The 16727-nt window shown below is 39.5% G+C and overlaps 2 pseudogenes; one reads left to right on the forward strand and one right to left on the reverse strand.

Moving 5' to 3' along the window:
- The first annotated feature begins 3851 nt into the window (after positions 1 to 3851).
- On the forward strand, positions 3852 to 4771 carry LOC109077124 (annotated as a pseudogene).
- Positions 4772 to 4819: 48 nt separating this feature from the next.
- LOC122147758 overlaps positions 4820 to 16727 on the reverse strand; it is a 101131-nt pseudogene continuing 89223 nt past the window's right edge.

Genomic DNA, 16727 nt, shown 5'->3' on the forward strand with positions numbered 1-16727 from the left:
AATGGTATGTTTTCTTAATATGATATGCTTATTGAATATTGCATTATGTTTGTATTTTCTGCATTGCTTAGAGTCACATGCTTCATTGCTGATTTAACAGAACAAAGAACAGCTATTGATCTTTAAGATGTGTGTGACAGTAAAAGAGCACACACAATCCTTATTCTCATATGGAATTGGAATGGAATGGTAAAAGGGTGTTGGTACATGACAGGAGGGTCTCCAAGGATAGAATATGATAAGTCTTCAAAAAGTCTAAGAATGTGGTTGAAAATACCATCATTAGCCCAGAGAGATAACATTCTGAGAGATGAGACTATAAGAGAGGAAGGATGCCCTCCCTTCACTGTCACACTCTGCGGCGCACTTTGACTGACTGACTGTATGACTGTAGGCCTTTTCTTTCCAGAAAATAAAACTCAAAGACAATTGGTATATTTGTCTCTTATTCAGAATTGTTTTGTTTGTTTGTTTGTTTTTGCCACAAGAAGTTACTACTTGTTGCAGAATGTTCAGAGAACATGCAAAAGTAATATTCCCATAGTTTTTGCAAAATTATAAAATGGAATGTTTCTTTATAGTTTGCATAACCAAAAAAAATTTACATAAAAAAAAAGTAACATTTTAATAGAAACAATGGCAACATTAGCAAAATGTCAGCTGACGAGTACTGTGTTTTTATCATAAAATGTTGTAAAATAACAGCTGCAATGCAGCAAGACAAATAACAAATAAATGACAAATAAAAAAAGTTTCATAGAGTTGTGTATCTCCCCCAGATTAGTAAGAATAACTCGCTGCTCTGTCTTGTCTGTCAGCGGTTGTCAGTGTCCTTTTTGTGCCGCAATGTTTTTTCACTGCATGAGAAAAATCTATTGCATGAGTCTCACACTAACTGTATTGGCAGCCTTTATCATTATAGTTATCATTCATGGTGTGAACGGGCCTTTACTTTAAATACACAACATGAAATGAGGAAAATAAGGCTATTGGATGCTGTGATTGACCAATCAGAACGTAAAAAATAAAAATGTTGAATGTGTTTGTCACATGTATGTTTCTGTTTAGTCCCTCCCTGCGTTCCATTCGGAAGGGTTCATCCCTAAGCCTTAATCCCTTCATAGAGTTTACTCTTCGGAGTGAGAGCTTCGCAGGGTTGAAGGGTGTAGGGGACCAAACAACTGTTTCTTGAAGTGCCCTTCTGTGTCATCATCACGTGCCCACACGGAGGCGCCGTCATCATGCACAGAATCTGCGCAAAGGATCATGGGAACCCAAAGTGTCCATCAGTTGTACCCTTTGAAATCCTTCATTCCGAATGGCCCTTTGAAGTGGCCAGTTTTGAGCACTTCATTTTGGAACGACCCTTCAATATGGCTGTCATGATTGTTTTCACTCCAAAGTGCCCTTCGGAGAGCGATATATCCCGATTGGAATGCACCGCCTGTCTGCCCTAATTTGGTTTAATTCCTGTTTCCTGTTCTCGTTATTATTTAATCATTGTTCATTCTGTTCACCTGTTATGTTTCATTATCCCTTTTGTCTTCACTTCATTTAAGCTCTGTGTTTTGAGTTTCTTTGTCTTGGTTTAATGTTATTTTCAATGGTCTACGTGTGTTGATGTTCATTAAAGATTCCTTTACTTCTATTCCTTCGTCCTGCGCCTTTACTACAGCCACGACCGCATGACAGTGTAAGGAAACCATTTCAAAGTAGCTGTAGTGAAGTAAGATACCAAGTAGTCTACACCACTAAACCACCGGTAAAAAAAAAATCAGTCTCTTCTTTAAAGTATGCATCATGGGAAAGAAAACACCACAAAATTGGCTTCTCAACCATCTTCTGCAGGTGGATGCCCACTACCCACTGATGATGTCTGATAGCTGCAGTTTTTCAACGGTCTACGTGTGTTAATGTTCATGAAAGATTCCTTTACTTCTACTCCTTCGTTGTGTGCCTTTACTACAGCCATGATGGCATGACAGTGTTATGAAACCATTTCAAAGTAGCTGTAGTGAAGTAAAATACCAAGTATTCTACACCACTAAACCACCGGTAAAAAAAAAAAATCAGTCTCTTCTTTAAAGTATGCATCATGGGAAAGAAAACACCACAAAATTGGCTTCTCAACCATCTTCTGCAGGTGGATGCCCACTACCCACTGATGATGTCTGATAGCTGCAGTTACATTAAGTTTGCTAATGACACCACATTTTAGGCCCTTATCACAACAAATCAACCTTTATTGATGAAATACCAGACTTTACTGTCTAGTATAAAACCAACAGGACCAAGTAGACAGTGCAAGTTCAAGACTCGACTTGTTCCAGTGAATCAACAGCTCAAAAAATGGGTATGTGTATTATTCATATTACATGTTTTTTTTTAATATAACTCTCAGAGTGTAGTAAAGGCAAAATTGTGTAAGATACAATCAATGCACACATACAGAGCAATGTAAAAACTATATGAACAAGTCACGGCAAAACATTTTTTCATTACTTAACATGTTAAATAAATAAACCAATTTCAGCTTCATTGTTTAAGTTTAATCGAGATTCAGATAGGCAAGATTTTTTACAAATTAGCTGAAATTACTTTTTCAAATTTGATTATACTCAAACATTAATATAATATGATATAATATAATATAAAGTGTTGTTGAATATATAAAAAACAATGTAACATTTTTATCATAATTGAAGATGGATATTATTCTTCAAATGAGTAAAACCGCACAGATTACAGATTAGGAAGGTATTAAATAAACTTTTGGTATGAACGATAGACACTAGGGGAATTTGTCGAAATGCCGTCTTCAAAATATAACAGTTAACTGCTGGCATGACAGCAGTGCAGTATTGGTATACTGAATTTTACTTGGTCTTCTTTCCTATATGCATTCTGAATTTTGATTGGTCTTTTTATTGAATCTAACCACATTTTCACAGCAAAAACAAGTCTTGAGTTTTTTTTTTTTTCTTTTCAGTAACTAGTTTTCCAAAATCAGCAGTTTCTGTGCATTATTGCTTTTATTCACAGTTCATTCAGAAACGCATCTTTCACAATTAGTAATATTTTCTCCGTAAAAATCAAGCGATGAAATTAAATCTGTTTGTTCAACACTCTTAAAAATAAAGGAGCTTCAAAAGTTTCTTCACAGCGATGCAATAGAAGAACCATTTTTGGTTCAAAAATAACCATTCAGTCAAAGGTTCTTTAAAGAACCATCTCTTTCTTACCTTTTTATAATCTGAAGAACCTTCTTTCGGCCCAAATAACCTTTTGTGAAACAGAAAGGTTCTTCAGATGTTAAAGGTTCTTTATGGAACCATTTAGACAAAAAGGTTCTTCTATGGCATCATGAAGCACCTTTATTTTTAAGAGTGATATCAGGTAGGCTACATCTACATTGATTGCCAAAGCAGTGGCCATAAAGCATGAGGTCAGTGCCAAAAGTTTCATACTCAATAGTATATAAAAAGACAGTCAAATGGTCATAAAAAAAAAAATAATAAAACTTGTCAGTTTATTGAAAAAGAAAACATTTTTGTTCCTTCTCTCCTCCATGCTATTTGTATTTGATATCAAGATTATTCTGTATGAATTGAGGATTAATCTGTATGAATTTTGATTTTAGGTTTATTTGTTTTTTTTTTTAGATTGAAGATTAAACAAAATGGCATTTTGGTTTGTGGTACTGCATGCAAGTGTTATTTTTTATTTTAGCACACGAAAACCACAGGATAAGCTGATGCTTATGAGATGGTGCTTATGAAATGGGCCCTAGATGTGTTTTCTCTGTTCCTTCTTTGTGTAGAAAACACCGGTTCTGAAGATGTGAACGGAGGCACAGCACAGAACACCACTATGCAGCAAGAGGAATTTACAAGCTTTAATATCTTTGTATTATGCATTTTCATTGCCACCATTGTAGTGGGTCTCATTGGAAATGGGCTTGTAATATTTCTGACTGGCTGCAGAATGAAAAGGACTGTCAACTCCATTTGGTTTCTCAACTTGGCGATTGCAGACTTCACCTTCATGTTGTCTACAGTCTTAAATTTTCTCTTAGTTTTGGGCCGGTGGCAGAGTCAATTACAAGAAATGGCTAGCATTTTCTTTATCTTTATGTTAAGACTAAATCTGTTTGCTAGTATTTTTTTTCTTGTAGTTATCAGTCTGGACCGATGCCTGTGCACATGGATGGTTGTTTGGGCTAAAAATAAACGAACTTTACTTAAAGCCAAGATCATCTGCATAATTGGGTGGGTTTCATGCATCGGATACAGCATTCCTTTCTTTACATTTGAACTGTTTACTCCTGTGTTTCTGATCACATATAATTTTACATTGGGCTTCCTCATCCCCTTTCTGATCATTGCATCTTCATACACAGCTATTGGAGTACGAATCAAACGCCTCAAAAGGGTGAAGCAGCTCAGGTCGTACCGGGTCATTATAACTGTAACTCTGGCTTTTTTCATATGTTGGTTTCCATCCCATGTTTGCCTTTTTTATTCAGTAACTGCAGAAGGAAATAACTGGAGTGATAAAGTATTTTTGACAGCAATGATTGTCAGTATCTACCTGGTTTGTCTAAACAGCTGTCTGAACCCCATTCTCTATGTGTTCATGTGTGATGAGTATAAGAAGAAGCTTAAACAGTCTCTGCTGCTGGTGCTGGAGACGGCTTTCACTGAAGATCATCTGGACTTTACGGGAGACGCAAAAGAACATGCAGGACATGAAAACCCAACTGAATTGTTAGATATGTAGAAAACTGGTCCCTAAATGATGAACCTGGATCTAATCCAGTATGTTTATAGTCCTTACATAGCAAAGAAAATTTCTTCAAGTAGGCTAATGAACATTGTATATGTTTATGAAACTTGCTGTGAATCCAAATATGCAAAAGCTCATTTTGTTCTGCTGATTTCTGTTGGAACTCTATTCTGAATAAAACCACAGTGTAACAAAAAATGTTACCTGCATTTGATGGCAATTTCCTAAAGGATTTTTATGCTTTCACAGTAGCGAATTCTTATTGAAGATTTTCCCTAAAAAGCAACAAAATAAATGACAAATAACAAGATAATAAATAAAATATGATTTAGGGTACAAATACAAATCAATAGAGATATTGGTTAACAATTTAATCAGTTTAAGAGTTAAGCAGATGTTTTTGACGGAAACTTTATCTTCTGTCACTTAGCAGTTTACTTAAATGCAGATCTTCAAAGAAAGATTAGTGCTTCCTGTAGACTGTGTGTGGCACAACAGTTGCAATAGCTCACCTGGCTCTCTGTAGGTTTCTCTACAGGTGGAATTCTGAGATTGACAGGTTCACCAGCTGCACCTACTGGACAGGAAACAGGTGGAGGAAGTCTGTACACATTCTGTCCTTTGCCATTCAGCATGTCAGTCATCTGAAACAATAAGAATCAAAGAGCAGTTTCCTCCAAGTTTAATGTTTGTTTTTGGCACAAATTACTCATTATATAATTTTTAATTAAACAAGTAAAGCCATGGACAATTCTCAGTGGTGCAAGGATGAAAAAATTCAGAGGAAAAAGATGAATTTATTTCTCCACTGGGTAACTGAATTCAGATGGGAAATTAAAGCCGGATGTAGCACCATTATTAACCACAACAGCGGTTGATAGCTTTACTATTAAAAGGATACTGGACAGTTATATAATATATCATACTACAGTGGGCCAAGACGTGCGTTTTTATTCTTCTTTTGATTCAAGGTCAAACTACAACTAGAGAAAAATAAAGTAAGCCAACCAAACCTTAAATGAGCATGTCAAGTTGAATAAAACTCTCTAACATGATTTACAAAGATAATGATTTTGGGGGGGAAAGGTGCTTTTACAGCAATTCACTTGCAAAGGAAGACTATAGCAGTGCTATTTTAGTATCACTGAGATACTATTATAGTTTTGATCAATTATTTAAAATGTGAATATATGGAATTTTTTATTTCAGTTAACGTTTAGAATTTTTTTATTTATTTATTTTATTTTATTTTTATTTATGGTTTTCCTTTAATTTTTGTTGTTTTAGTTAACTTTAAAAAGCCTGATCTATAGTGCAACAAGCACTGGAATGAACATTAAAAAAAAAAAAAAAACATATGTAAGGGTTCTCTACATAAATATCTGTTTACAACAGGGGTCCCACACTTGACTTTTAAAGTCATTTGATCCAATGACAATGTAGAATAGGGCCTTGAATATGGAGCTTGAGTTGGAGGGCGTGCGAGGGAAGGATACAATGAACTGCTCTGACACTGTGTATCTTGTGAAATGGGGTTAGTTCTTATATCCCCTCGGTCAGGTCTGAGTGACGGATTCTGGAATGAGTTTACACAGGCTGGAACATAATGTGCATAGTAGGGCTGTGCTACTGCTCTCTCCACAGCTAATTCCACTGGGTTTGAGTAACTGATAAAAGTAGCATAACTGACTGGGAATTCACGCTCTTCCCTAGCTCTGTATGGTGCATCATCACATACAGAAGGTGGTGGTTCAGGCCATGACTCGTCCTCCTGAGGAGGTGGATTTACTTCCAATGTTGTTCTGAGTCTCTGTGGTGTTAGGTGGGTAACTGAATGGGACTCGCCTGAGGACACAGCTGATACTTGGGACTGGAGTGATGAGACTTGGTATGAGGCTGAGAAGGAGGCTGGTGAGGATAAGTGAGCCAGGGGCTGCCTGGTTGCAGGCGAAGAAACTCTGTCATCTCTCAGTAATGGGCGTGTATCTGCATGTGGGATTTCCCCCCCACAGCATTTGGTTAATACATGCTGGCACACTCTATATCTCGTAAACTCCGTATGAGCTGGGTGTCCTGGCCAAGCTGAGCTTGAATGTCCTCTAATTCAGCATAAAAGGTTCCCCACTCATCTCTTGTCGAATACTGACTTCCAGGTCTGACCGATGCTGAACCAGCTGGAGACATCTTCCTAGCAGTTCCATCACTCTCTGCACTGCACTCCTCTTCTCGTCTAAATGTAGTCTGTGCTGCAGTATCTGCTGTATAAGAGGAAGCCAGTTCTCTGTGGCTGGTTGCATTTACTTGGTAGTCTGACAAATAGGCTGGCAGTCGGACTTGACGTCTCGGCCGCACAGATTCTGGAAGGGCTTCACTCTTGTCTTTAGAAGTAGCCATCTTTAACCAAGGTAAGCACTGGTATCCGGCTCGAAGGACCAAATTTGTTTGAGAGAAAGGACCACAGGTGCTTAGGAGGTTATAGTTCTCGCCTTGGAGCGTCTGTCAGAACGCAGGACAGGAGGCAGGAATCAGTTTGAACAGTTTACTGAACTTTCTTCAGCAGCACAGACATCCATTAGACAGCAACGTTGCCACACTTTACAATGTAGGTACAAAGTTGGATACAGCCGTTGGCACTCAGCTTAGGTTTATGGAGATGGTAGATTTAAATCATAATCATAAGCATGTTGGTTGTGTGTGTGGCTGCAAATAAACAAAACAGTAATCAATATTACTTAAAGCATAATTATTGATATTGATTAGCTAAGCATCATGTCTAGCACAATACAACAGCTTAACCAGGCTGAATCATAACTTATAAGTCACAATTTCTTCACTTATTAATTTGTACATAACAAATGATAAGGTATGTGTTTCAATAATCCAAGAGCAACACTTCAATCTCTAACAAACAACGTGCATGAACAGTTTACAATGACGTTCATCCTATACTAACAACATGGCATGACTCATCAATTCTATCGAGTGGATGTATTACCCAAATACTCGATTATTTCTAGATATTCACATATATAATAAATCTTAAACAAATGATGAAAAGGTAGAGACTCACTTTTCTCAAATGGACGCACACACTTATTAATAATTAACCCCAACACTGCATCGAGACTTCAGGAACAGTTTTCCTGTGGCGCAGCTGTTATTTTAATGTGTGATGAATTCCAGCACAGCTACTAATAGCCACTAGATGGCGCTTTTGCGCTACCTTTGTTTGTCATTTTCTGTTTATTACAGGGGTTCTACTATTGACTTTTAAAGTCATTTGATCCAATTCTACAAAAATGCATATTGACTGTAGAAATTTAAATGACTATTCCAGGTCTGGAAATCACACATTCGAAATTCCCTGGTATTTATAGGACTGTGGAAACTCTTTTATAAGGAATTCCATTGCCAGAATTATATAAACAGTGTCTCATTTGTGGGGAAGTCGTGGCCTAATGGTTAGAGAGTTTGACTCCTAGCCCTAAGGTTGTGGGCTCAAGTCTTGGGCTTGCAATACCACTACTGAGATGCCCTTGAGCAAAGCAGCAAGCCCCCAACTGCTCCCTGGGCACCGCAGCATAAATGGCTGCCCACTGCTTTGGGTGTGTGTTCACATTGTGTGTGTGTTCAGTGCTGTGTGTGTGCACTTTGGATGGGTTAAATGCAGAGCACGAATTCTGAGTATGGGTCACCATACTTGGCTGTATGTCACTTCACTTCATCCACCAACAAAAATAGTCCCACTTCCAAAATATTATTTAAAAAAAAATGTAAACATTCTAAACAAATTAAACTTTAATGCACAATGTATGTGCTGTGCTCTAACAAAAATATAATAGTCGCCAAACTGACTTCCATTTTAAGTACTGTACTGGATGCATGTTTTCGTTTGTCATTTTCTGTGGCAAACAGCAATTTGAGAGAGAGTTTATCTTGTGTTTAACTTGGAACACTTCCTTCTTTAAAAAAACTACACTAGATTTCCAAGTGCAGCTATATAGACTGTGAAACAACTGTGATACTCTGAGTAGCTCATCGATCTGAACGGGATGAGTATTTAAAATGATTGCAAAGTGAACAATGGGTGTGACCTCGTCCTCCCCCGAGCTGTGAGGGGGGCTGGGCTTTGTTCTCTCTTGCATTGATGGGTTGTTTCTCATCCATGCCCGACAAATAGGATAGAGCGGCGTGGTGGTGCTGAACTGAGCCAAGTCCACACTGCGGTCAAACAACTTCATAATATAAGCATCTGATGGAGAAAATGAGACGTGGAGCACATAAGAAAACAGGAAACGGGTCTTATGAGATCAAGATAAAAAAAAAAATTATAATAAAAAAAAATTATTTCTCTAAACCTTGGCTTGAAAAAAAAAAAAAAAAACTCCCTTAATCACCAGACATGTTGAATGAAATGAAAACCCAGTGGTGTTTCTCAGAAATGATAAAACATTTTACTGATCTGTCAGATACAAAATTGCTTATATACACAGGGAGAATTCAATTTCTGCACTTTGTGTCATTCATTTCAAATTTACATGAATTTAAAGTATATATCACTATTTGCGTTTTCCCTTACTTGGTTACTTAAATACACACAATTTTAAAATAAAACAAAGACCAATGAAATTAGCTGCCTGCCACAACAGCTGATAGTAGATCAGGTAAAACAACCTGCCACTGTGAAAACAAAATATCCAAATTTGGCTGGTGCTGGGTGTTAATTTCCCGAAATGAGAGGGGCAGACAAGGGGAAAAAAAACTGTGGCTTTCAGGGATCTAGCTCTTACTTCGTTTGTGCTGGGCTGAGTTTCCCAAAAGCTTCGTATAAGCCTAAGAAGTTCGTAAAAACTATTGTACAACTGATCTTAATATTACGGTCTGTTTCCCAAAAGCATTGTAACTTAAGTAGTACTTGAAAATCATTGTAGATCTACAAAACTCTGGAGTAATTGTAAAGCCCTAAGTGCATCGTAAGAAGACAGATTTATGCGGTCACCTGCAGGACAATCGGCAGATTACACCTTTAAGTTTATTCAAGTGCAATGTGATTACAATATAAGGATTTGATTGTACTTTATTACTCTGTTTTTATTGTTGTTGTTGTTGTTTAAATAAATATATAAATGAACTAATTAAAAAGGGCAGTAAAAAAGGCAATGACTTGCTGACGTGCACGAAAACCACTGTAGTACTATAATATAACGATATACTGTAGTACTATAATATAACTATATATTTATATAAAGTATATTATTATGTTAATTATAATTTAATATAATAGTATTGTATTATAATAACATTGTATTATAGTTATTATTTCCGAGTTGTCTACGCAGCATTAGGTTTACATTTCAATAAATGAGGGTGTAGTAGGCTACTACAATTACAAGCCATTCTATTAGGTGACATTTCAGCACTTGACTAACGGATAGCGACTCCTAAGTAGCACTTAAAGCACAGCTACGTGCGACAGTGTTAAATGCATTTTTGGGAAACGCACGTGAAACAATAATGAATGATCGTAAAATGACTTGTAGAAACACTCTTAAGCACTAAGATCAATCATTATCGGGAAACCCGGCCCTGGTTGGTGTCTGCCAGACTGTCATCCATCTCTTTACGCTTCTTCCTTCTGTGTTGCGGGAATCATGATGATGGTCTGTGAAAGGCAGAAAGAGGCTTTTAAAGCAAACTCTTCCAAACCATTTAGGAATGAATATTAGCTGTTTTTTTAGAATTACTGTTGTAAATATTTACAAAGCACACTTTGAATGTTAAAGAGCATTAATGTAGTAATGTAGTAAGGCTAGTTGACATATTGAATAATTGTGATTAGGGCTGGGCAAAAAATCGAATGCGATCGAAGCCGTAGTTCACTGACAAGCTACACAAAATCATGTTCAAAATCGGCAATGAATCGGCAGCGATTTTGTGTAGCTTGCCAGTGAACTATAGCTCTGTGTTGTAAATGCCACTTCCAGTGCCGCATTTACATTTACTGGGAGTGGAGTGATTATTAAATGCTCAGAGCGCGGAGGGGAAATTGTTGCCGCTCCACTCCGCTCACATACTCTGATCTGAACGCACGTGCAGGAGATTACCTACTTATTACAGGATCGGCTTTACTGATGAGACAGCCCTAATTGTGATATATTTGCAATGATTTTTCAGATTTGGAGAAATTTAGCATTACATCACTTGCTCGGCAATGGATCCTCTGTAGTGAATGGGTGCCGTCAGAATGAGAGTCCAAACAGCTAAGAAAATCATCACAATAATCCACAAGTAAACCACACCACTCCAGTCCTTCAGTTAAAGAGTAACTAAACCCTAAACCAACTTTTTTTAGTTAATAATCTGTATGAATGGGGCTTTATTAGTGCTGTTCATTGATTCAAGTAACTTTTTTGACATTTGTGTATAAAGTGTTTTAATTCTACAATATATGGTATAAAAACGTCTGAGTGCTGCCCTCTTCAGGTTGAACGGTGGCTACTGCAGTTGATTTTTCCTATTGGATGTTTGGGGTGGTACGTGACGTAAGCGGTGGCAGGTGACGTATACTGTTGCAAAGCTACTTGCGTCACTACAGTCACTCTCCATTTTTAGCGACTCTGACAGCAGCTGTCAATCAATCCGTTACTGCGGGTCTCAGGTTCATGCCCCACCCGCTCAGCCCCGCCCTCGGTTGTCCCCTCTATCTCCGCTGTGCTCTGCCCACTTTTCAGCATTTTTCAAATATTGCCAGTGGGTGGAGTCAGGCTCTGACCAGGGGTTTAGTTACCCTTTAATGTCTGAGTCTGAGTAAAGTCTAAAAGCTGCGTATTTATAATAAACTAATCCATCATTAAGATGTTTTAACTATAAAGCATTGCTTCTGGCCAAAATACGAGACCATAATCCATAATGAATAAAATATAATCCACAAGCATATTTGTTTTGTGTTGATCTATGCATATTTCTCACCTGATTCAGACTTTTCTCTGGAGAAACAATATTATGGATGGAGAACTTTTTGAAGTTAAAAAATGTCTTGATGAATTTGTTTCATACAAAGCATTTCATTACAAGCATTTCACATCACGAGACATTAATTAATGGATTGGAGTCGTGTCAATTACTGTTTGGACTTTTATTCTGACGGCACCCATTCACTGCAGAAGATCCATTGGTGAGCAAGTGATGTAATGCTAAATTTCTCTAAATCTGTTCCGATGAAGAAACAAACCAATCTACATCTTGGGTGGCCTGAGGGTGAGTACATTTTCAGCAACTGTTTATTTTTAGGTGAACTATTCCTTTAAAATAAAGGTCAGAGAATATTCTGCTTGCCTTTTCCCTGCAAATCCCTGTAAAAACAAAACATTTAATGTACATTACATATGACTGTTAAATAAATCTTAATCATTTTACGTCTTAAACCTTTTTCCTGGTCAAGAGAAGACAATGTTTATAAATAAATAATGTTTATATCACTCATACGAAAATACTGTATGTGCATACTTGCTCAAAGAGTTTGCCACCATTTTCACAGAATCCTCTTCATTCTGCTCTCTATGCAGGAAAAGGAAGAAAGAGCACAAAGGATTATACAAATCCTTGTCCATCTGAGTCCATAGGGCTAACGATCCGGCATGACAGTCCTGGCTCACCACCAGTCAAAGATTCAAAGATTTGTGCAATCTTAAAAAGTCCCTTCCAGTGGCGTGCCAGCTTCATGCGGCTCTCCACTGGATTATTGAGCCACACCATGGCACTGACTACATAGGGCTGGTGTCTGTGGCCAGAACCGTGATACAGTTTCTGGCAATCATGAGCCACTTCAGTGTACATTCTAGCACTCCTGAAAGCATCCTGTATATTTGCAAGCAAAGTGGACACGAATGCAGCATGAGATGTAGAAATGTTCTGGTCCAGTGTATGCTTGGCTAGTAACAAGTCAGTGGGCATCCTTGGTTTTCGTCCATGAACCAGAAGTAAGGTGAGAACTTGGTGCTAGAAATAGGTGAAGAATTGTATGCAATTGCAACCTGTTTGATATAATTGTCCCACTCACCCCCACATGACAACAGTATCTTAGCCATCTGATCAGTCAGTGTTCTGTTAAAACGCTCCACCATGCTGTCGGACACTGGGTGGTAGGGAGTGATACACGTTTTCTTTATATTTAGCAAACGACAAAGTGTCGAGACCACTTCTGATTCAAACTGGCGGCCCTGATCCGAGTGCAAAGATTCAGGAATGTCGTGTATCAAAATGTAGTCCTCAAACAAGCAGTGAGCGACAGTATGTGCAGATTGGTTAGGCAGGGCATACAGGTTAACAAACTTTGTGAAATAATCCTCAACTACCAGAACATACCGATTTCCTTTGGTTATTATTGGTAGTTCCAAAATGTCCATTGCGACTCTTTCAAAGGGTCATGTTGTAAGGGACCCATCCATAGGTGCTTGATGATTTGGGACCGGCTTACGGCGAATTTGACATGCTGTGCATTGCTTGCACCACATCTTAATGTCCTTAAACATAGATGGCCAGTAGCAAAAATGCCTCACCCGTTCCCACACCCGTTCTGAAGAAAAATGAGCAGCAGTTGGGTCCCGTGGAGCTGCAAAAGTATGTCATTTTTAAGAGCAGGAGGAACTGCCACCTGAGCAACAGAGTTGTCTGTGGTAGAACAGGAAACTGAGCAACTCAACAGCCCATTTATTATGAACAGACGATTAAATTTACGTAAATTCCTAGATACCTGCCAGCTATCTCCTAGGAGGCCTTTGTGATTGCTTTACCCAGTGCCACACTGTGTCGATATCTGGATCATTCTGCTGCATAGAAACAACATCTGCTAGATCATGTGACAAATCAAAAATGCTCAAAATGTTGTCTGGACTTAAGGACAAGTTAGATACAGCCTCCTTTTCAGGCACCTCAGCAGTCTCAGTAGTACAAGACATGTCATTATCCGACTGGTCAGTAATCACCACGTTCACGTCCCTCACCACTTTAACTGCCGTCTCACTGTCCTTCATGTCTGGTGTCACCGGGCATGTTTATGTTGATTGCCCTGTTTGTGCAGAATGACCCAATTCAGCGGGTCCAATTCCAAAAGCCATCTAGCCCTTCTGCCCGTTGGGTCATCCTCAAGGGACATATGTCGTAGCACTAGAAGTGAGCGATGAGCCGTAATTATAGTAAATGAAGAAAGTCCGAGAAAGTTTCTCAATTCTCTCACTGCCCACAAAATAGCCCATAACTCCCGGTCAAAAGTAGACCGACGTCTCTGTGTAACATTCAAGGCACGGCTGGCATATACTACTACGTGCTTTAGTCCATCTTTTTCCTTTGCAATTACAGCACCAACAGCCCACTTGGAGGCATCCGCATGAACTTTGAAAGGCACTTTGAAATCAGGATGTGTCACGATGGGAGCTGAAGACAGCACTTCCTCCATGTAGTTAAATTTGTTGTCACACTCGGTATTCCATACAAAAGGCACGTTTTTGCCCACCAGCTGATTCGGCAGGGCTGCATGTTTTGAAAAGTCCTTTACCAGCATTAATAGTATGAGCACAGTCCCACAAATGCTCTAACCTCAGAGGGAGACTGTGGAACTGGCCAATTACAAACCTTGTCCGTGTTTCTTGGGGCAGGCTGGAGACCTTTCTCTGAAACAACATGACCCAGCAATATCACATGATCTCTGGCAAAGTTGCATTTCCTGGGGTTCAATTTCAAACCTGCCGAACATATTCTGGAAAACACTTCTTTCAGATGTTGGACTATAAATCAAAATATCGTCCAGGTACACCATGCAAATGTGCCATGGGAGCCCTCTCAGAACTAACTCCATCATCCGCTGAAAAGTGGCGAGGAAGTTAGAAAGCCCCATTGGCATGCAGCGACACTGATATAGACCCTGACCTCTAGTAAAAGCTGTTTTTTCTCTGTCTTGGTCGGCCACCTCTAACTGCCAGTATCCACTAGAAAAATCCAACGTGCTGAACCATCTGGAGCCTGCTAATGAATCCAGCGTGTCATCCACACATCGCAGAGAATGAGAGTCCTGGACTGTTATACTGTTCAAGCGTCTATAATCAACGCAGAAGCGCCTGGCACCACATTTCTTTTTTACAAGTACGACTGGAGACGCCCAGGGGCTACAGATTTCTTCGATGATTCTTCGATGATAATATGTTTATATGTCTTATATGTCTTTTAAGTTTATGTATGTTTTGAGTGTTTCTTAATAGGGCCATGTTCCCCCATCCTGAAATGATGCTGCACCAACGTGCATTTTCCTGTATTTTTCCCTGAGAAGTTAAAGATGTCACTGTACTCCTGCAACAGTGCCACCAGTTTTGCCCTATCAGATGTTGAAATTGGTGATTCACTTAAAGATATTGGAGGAGTTGTGTTGCATGGGCTAGGAACAACACCTTCCCCTGCATCCTGCTGAAAGGGATACTTAGTTGTGATGGGTATTAAATGTTACAATTGGTTCTGTTGGGGGGGGAAGTGTCATGTCTGTGGCCAGAGACACATTGCAGCATGTAGGGACAAAATCTGAGCTAGTAAGAAGTGGAATGGAAATGTCCCATAAGTGTAACTTAGCATGACTAATATGCAGCAGGGCATGATTTTTTACTAAAAAGTCCCATCCCAGCAACACAAACTACATTGTTTCTCTCACTATATGAAAAACATATGGCCAGATTTCAATACCCAGCTGTAGTGTCACTGTAAGTGTGCCCAGTGTGTCCAACATCGGTCCATTTACAGCATAAGCCACAATATAGTCTTTCTTTAGAGGTTGACTGCTAAGTGCAGGGATTGACATGCGAAAATCAGAGCTCATCAGTGATACACAAGAACCAGAGTCAATTAGGATAGGAAGCTTGATGCCCTCAATTGTGCCTTTCAGATATGATACCAGAGGCCCCTGGTCAGTGTTTGTGTCCAATAAGGTTCTGTCATCAGGTTTTGTGCCCCTGTGTAATACAGCTGGTGTTTGGGCCACAACATCAGCTAACATCAGGTCATGAAGTCATTTGAAAAACTGGTGCTGGGCCGCCTGAAGGACATTACTGGACCCTTACTGGACCCTTACTGGATCCTCTTCAGTTTGCCTACAGAGCAAACAGGTCTGTGGATGATGCAGTAAACATTGGACTGCGTTATGTTCTGCAACATCTAGACAGACCAGGGACTTATGTGAGGATCCTGTTTGTGGACTTTAACACTATCATCCCAAACCTTTTCCTGCCCAAACTAACTCAGCTCTCCGTGCCCAGCTCCGTCTGTCAGTGGATCAACAGCTTCCTGACAGACAGGCAGCAGTTAGTGAGGCTTGGAAAACTCAAATCCAGCACGTATAATCAGCACTGGAGCTCCTCAGGGCTGGGTTCTCTCCCCACTGCTCGTCTCCCTGTACACCAACGACTGCACATCTAAAGACCCCTCTGTCAAGCTCCTGAAGTTTGCAAACGACACCACACTCATTGGCCTCATCCAGGACGGTGACGAGTCTGCTTACAGACAGGAGGTTAAAGAGCTGGCTGTCTGGTGCAGTCTCAACAACCTGGAGTGCAACATGCTCAAAACAGTGGAGATGATAGTGGACTTCAGGAGAAACCCCCCTGCTCTCCCCCACTCACCATCATGAACAGCACTGTGACTGCAGTGGAGTCATTCAGGTTCCTGGGCACCACAATCTCTCAGGACCTGTAGTGGGACATTCACATTGACTCCATTGTGAAAAAGGCCCAGCAGAGGTTGTACTTCCTTCGCCAGCTGAGTAAATTCAACCTACCACAAGAGCTGCTGAAACAGTTCTACTCTGCCATCATTGATTCCGTCCTCTGCACTTCATTAACTGTCTGGTTCAGCTCATCTACCAAATCTGAAACATTGGTACAACCCTCCCTTCTATTAAAGAACTG

This window comes from Cyprinus carpio, chromosome A15 (assembly GCF_018340385.1).
Source record: "Cyprinus carpio isolate SPL01 chromosome A15, ASM1834038v1, whole genome shotgun sequence".
In the NCBI taxonomy this organism is placed as follows: domain Eukaryota; kingdom Metazoa; phylum Chordata; class Actinopteri; order Cypriniformes; family Cyprinidae; genus Cyprinus; species Cyprinus carpio.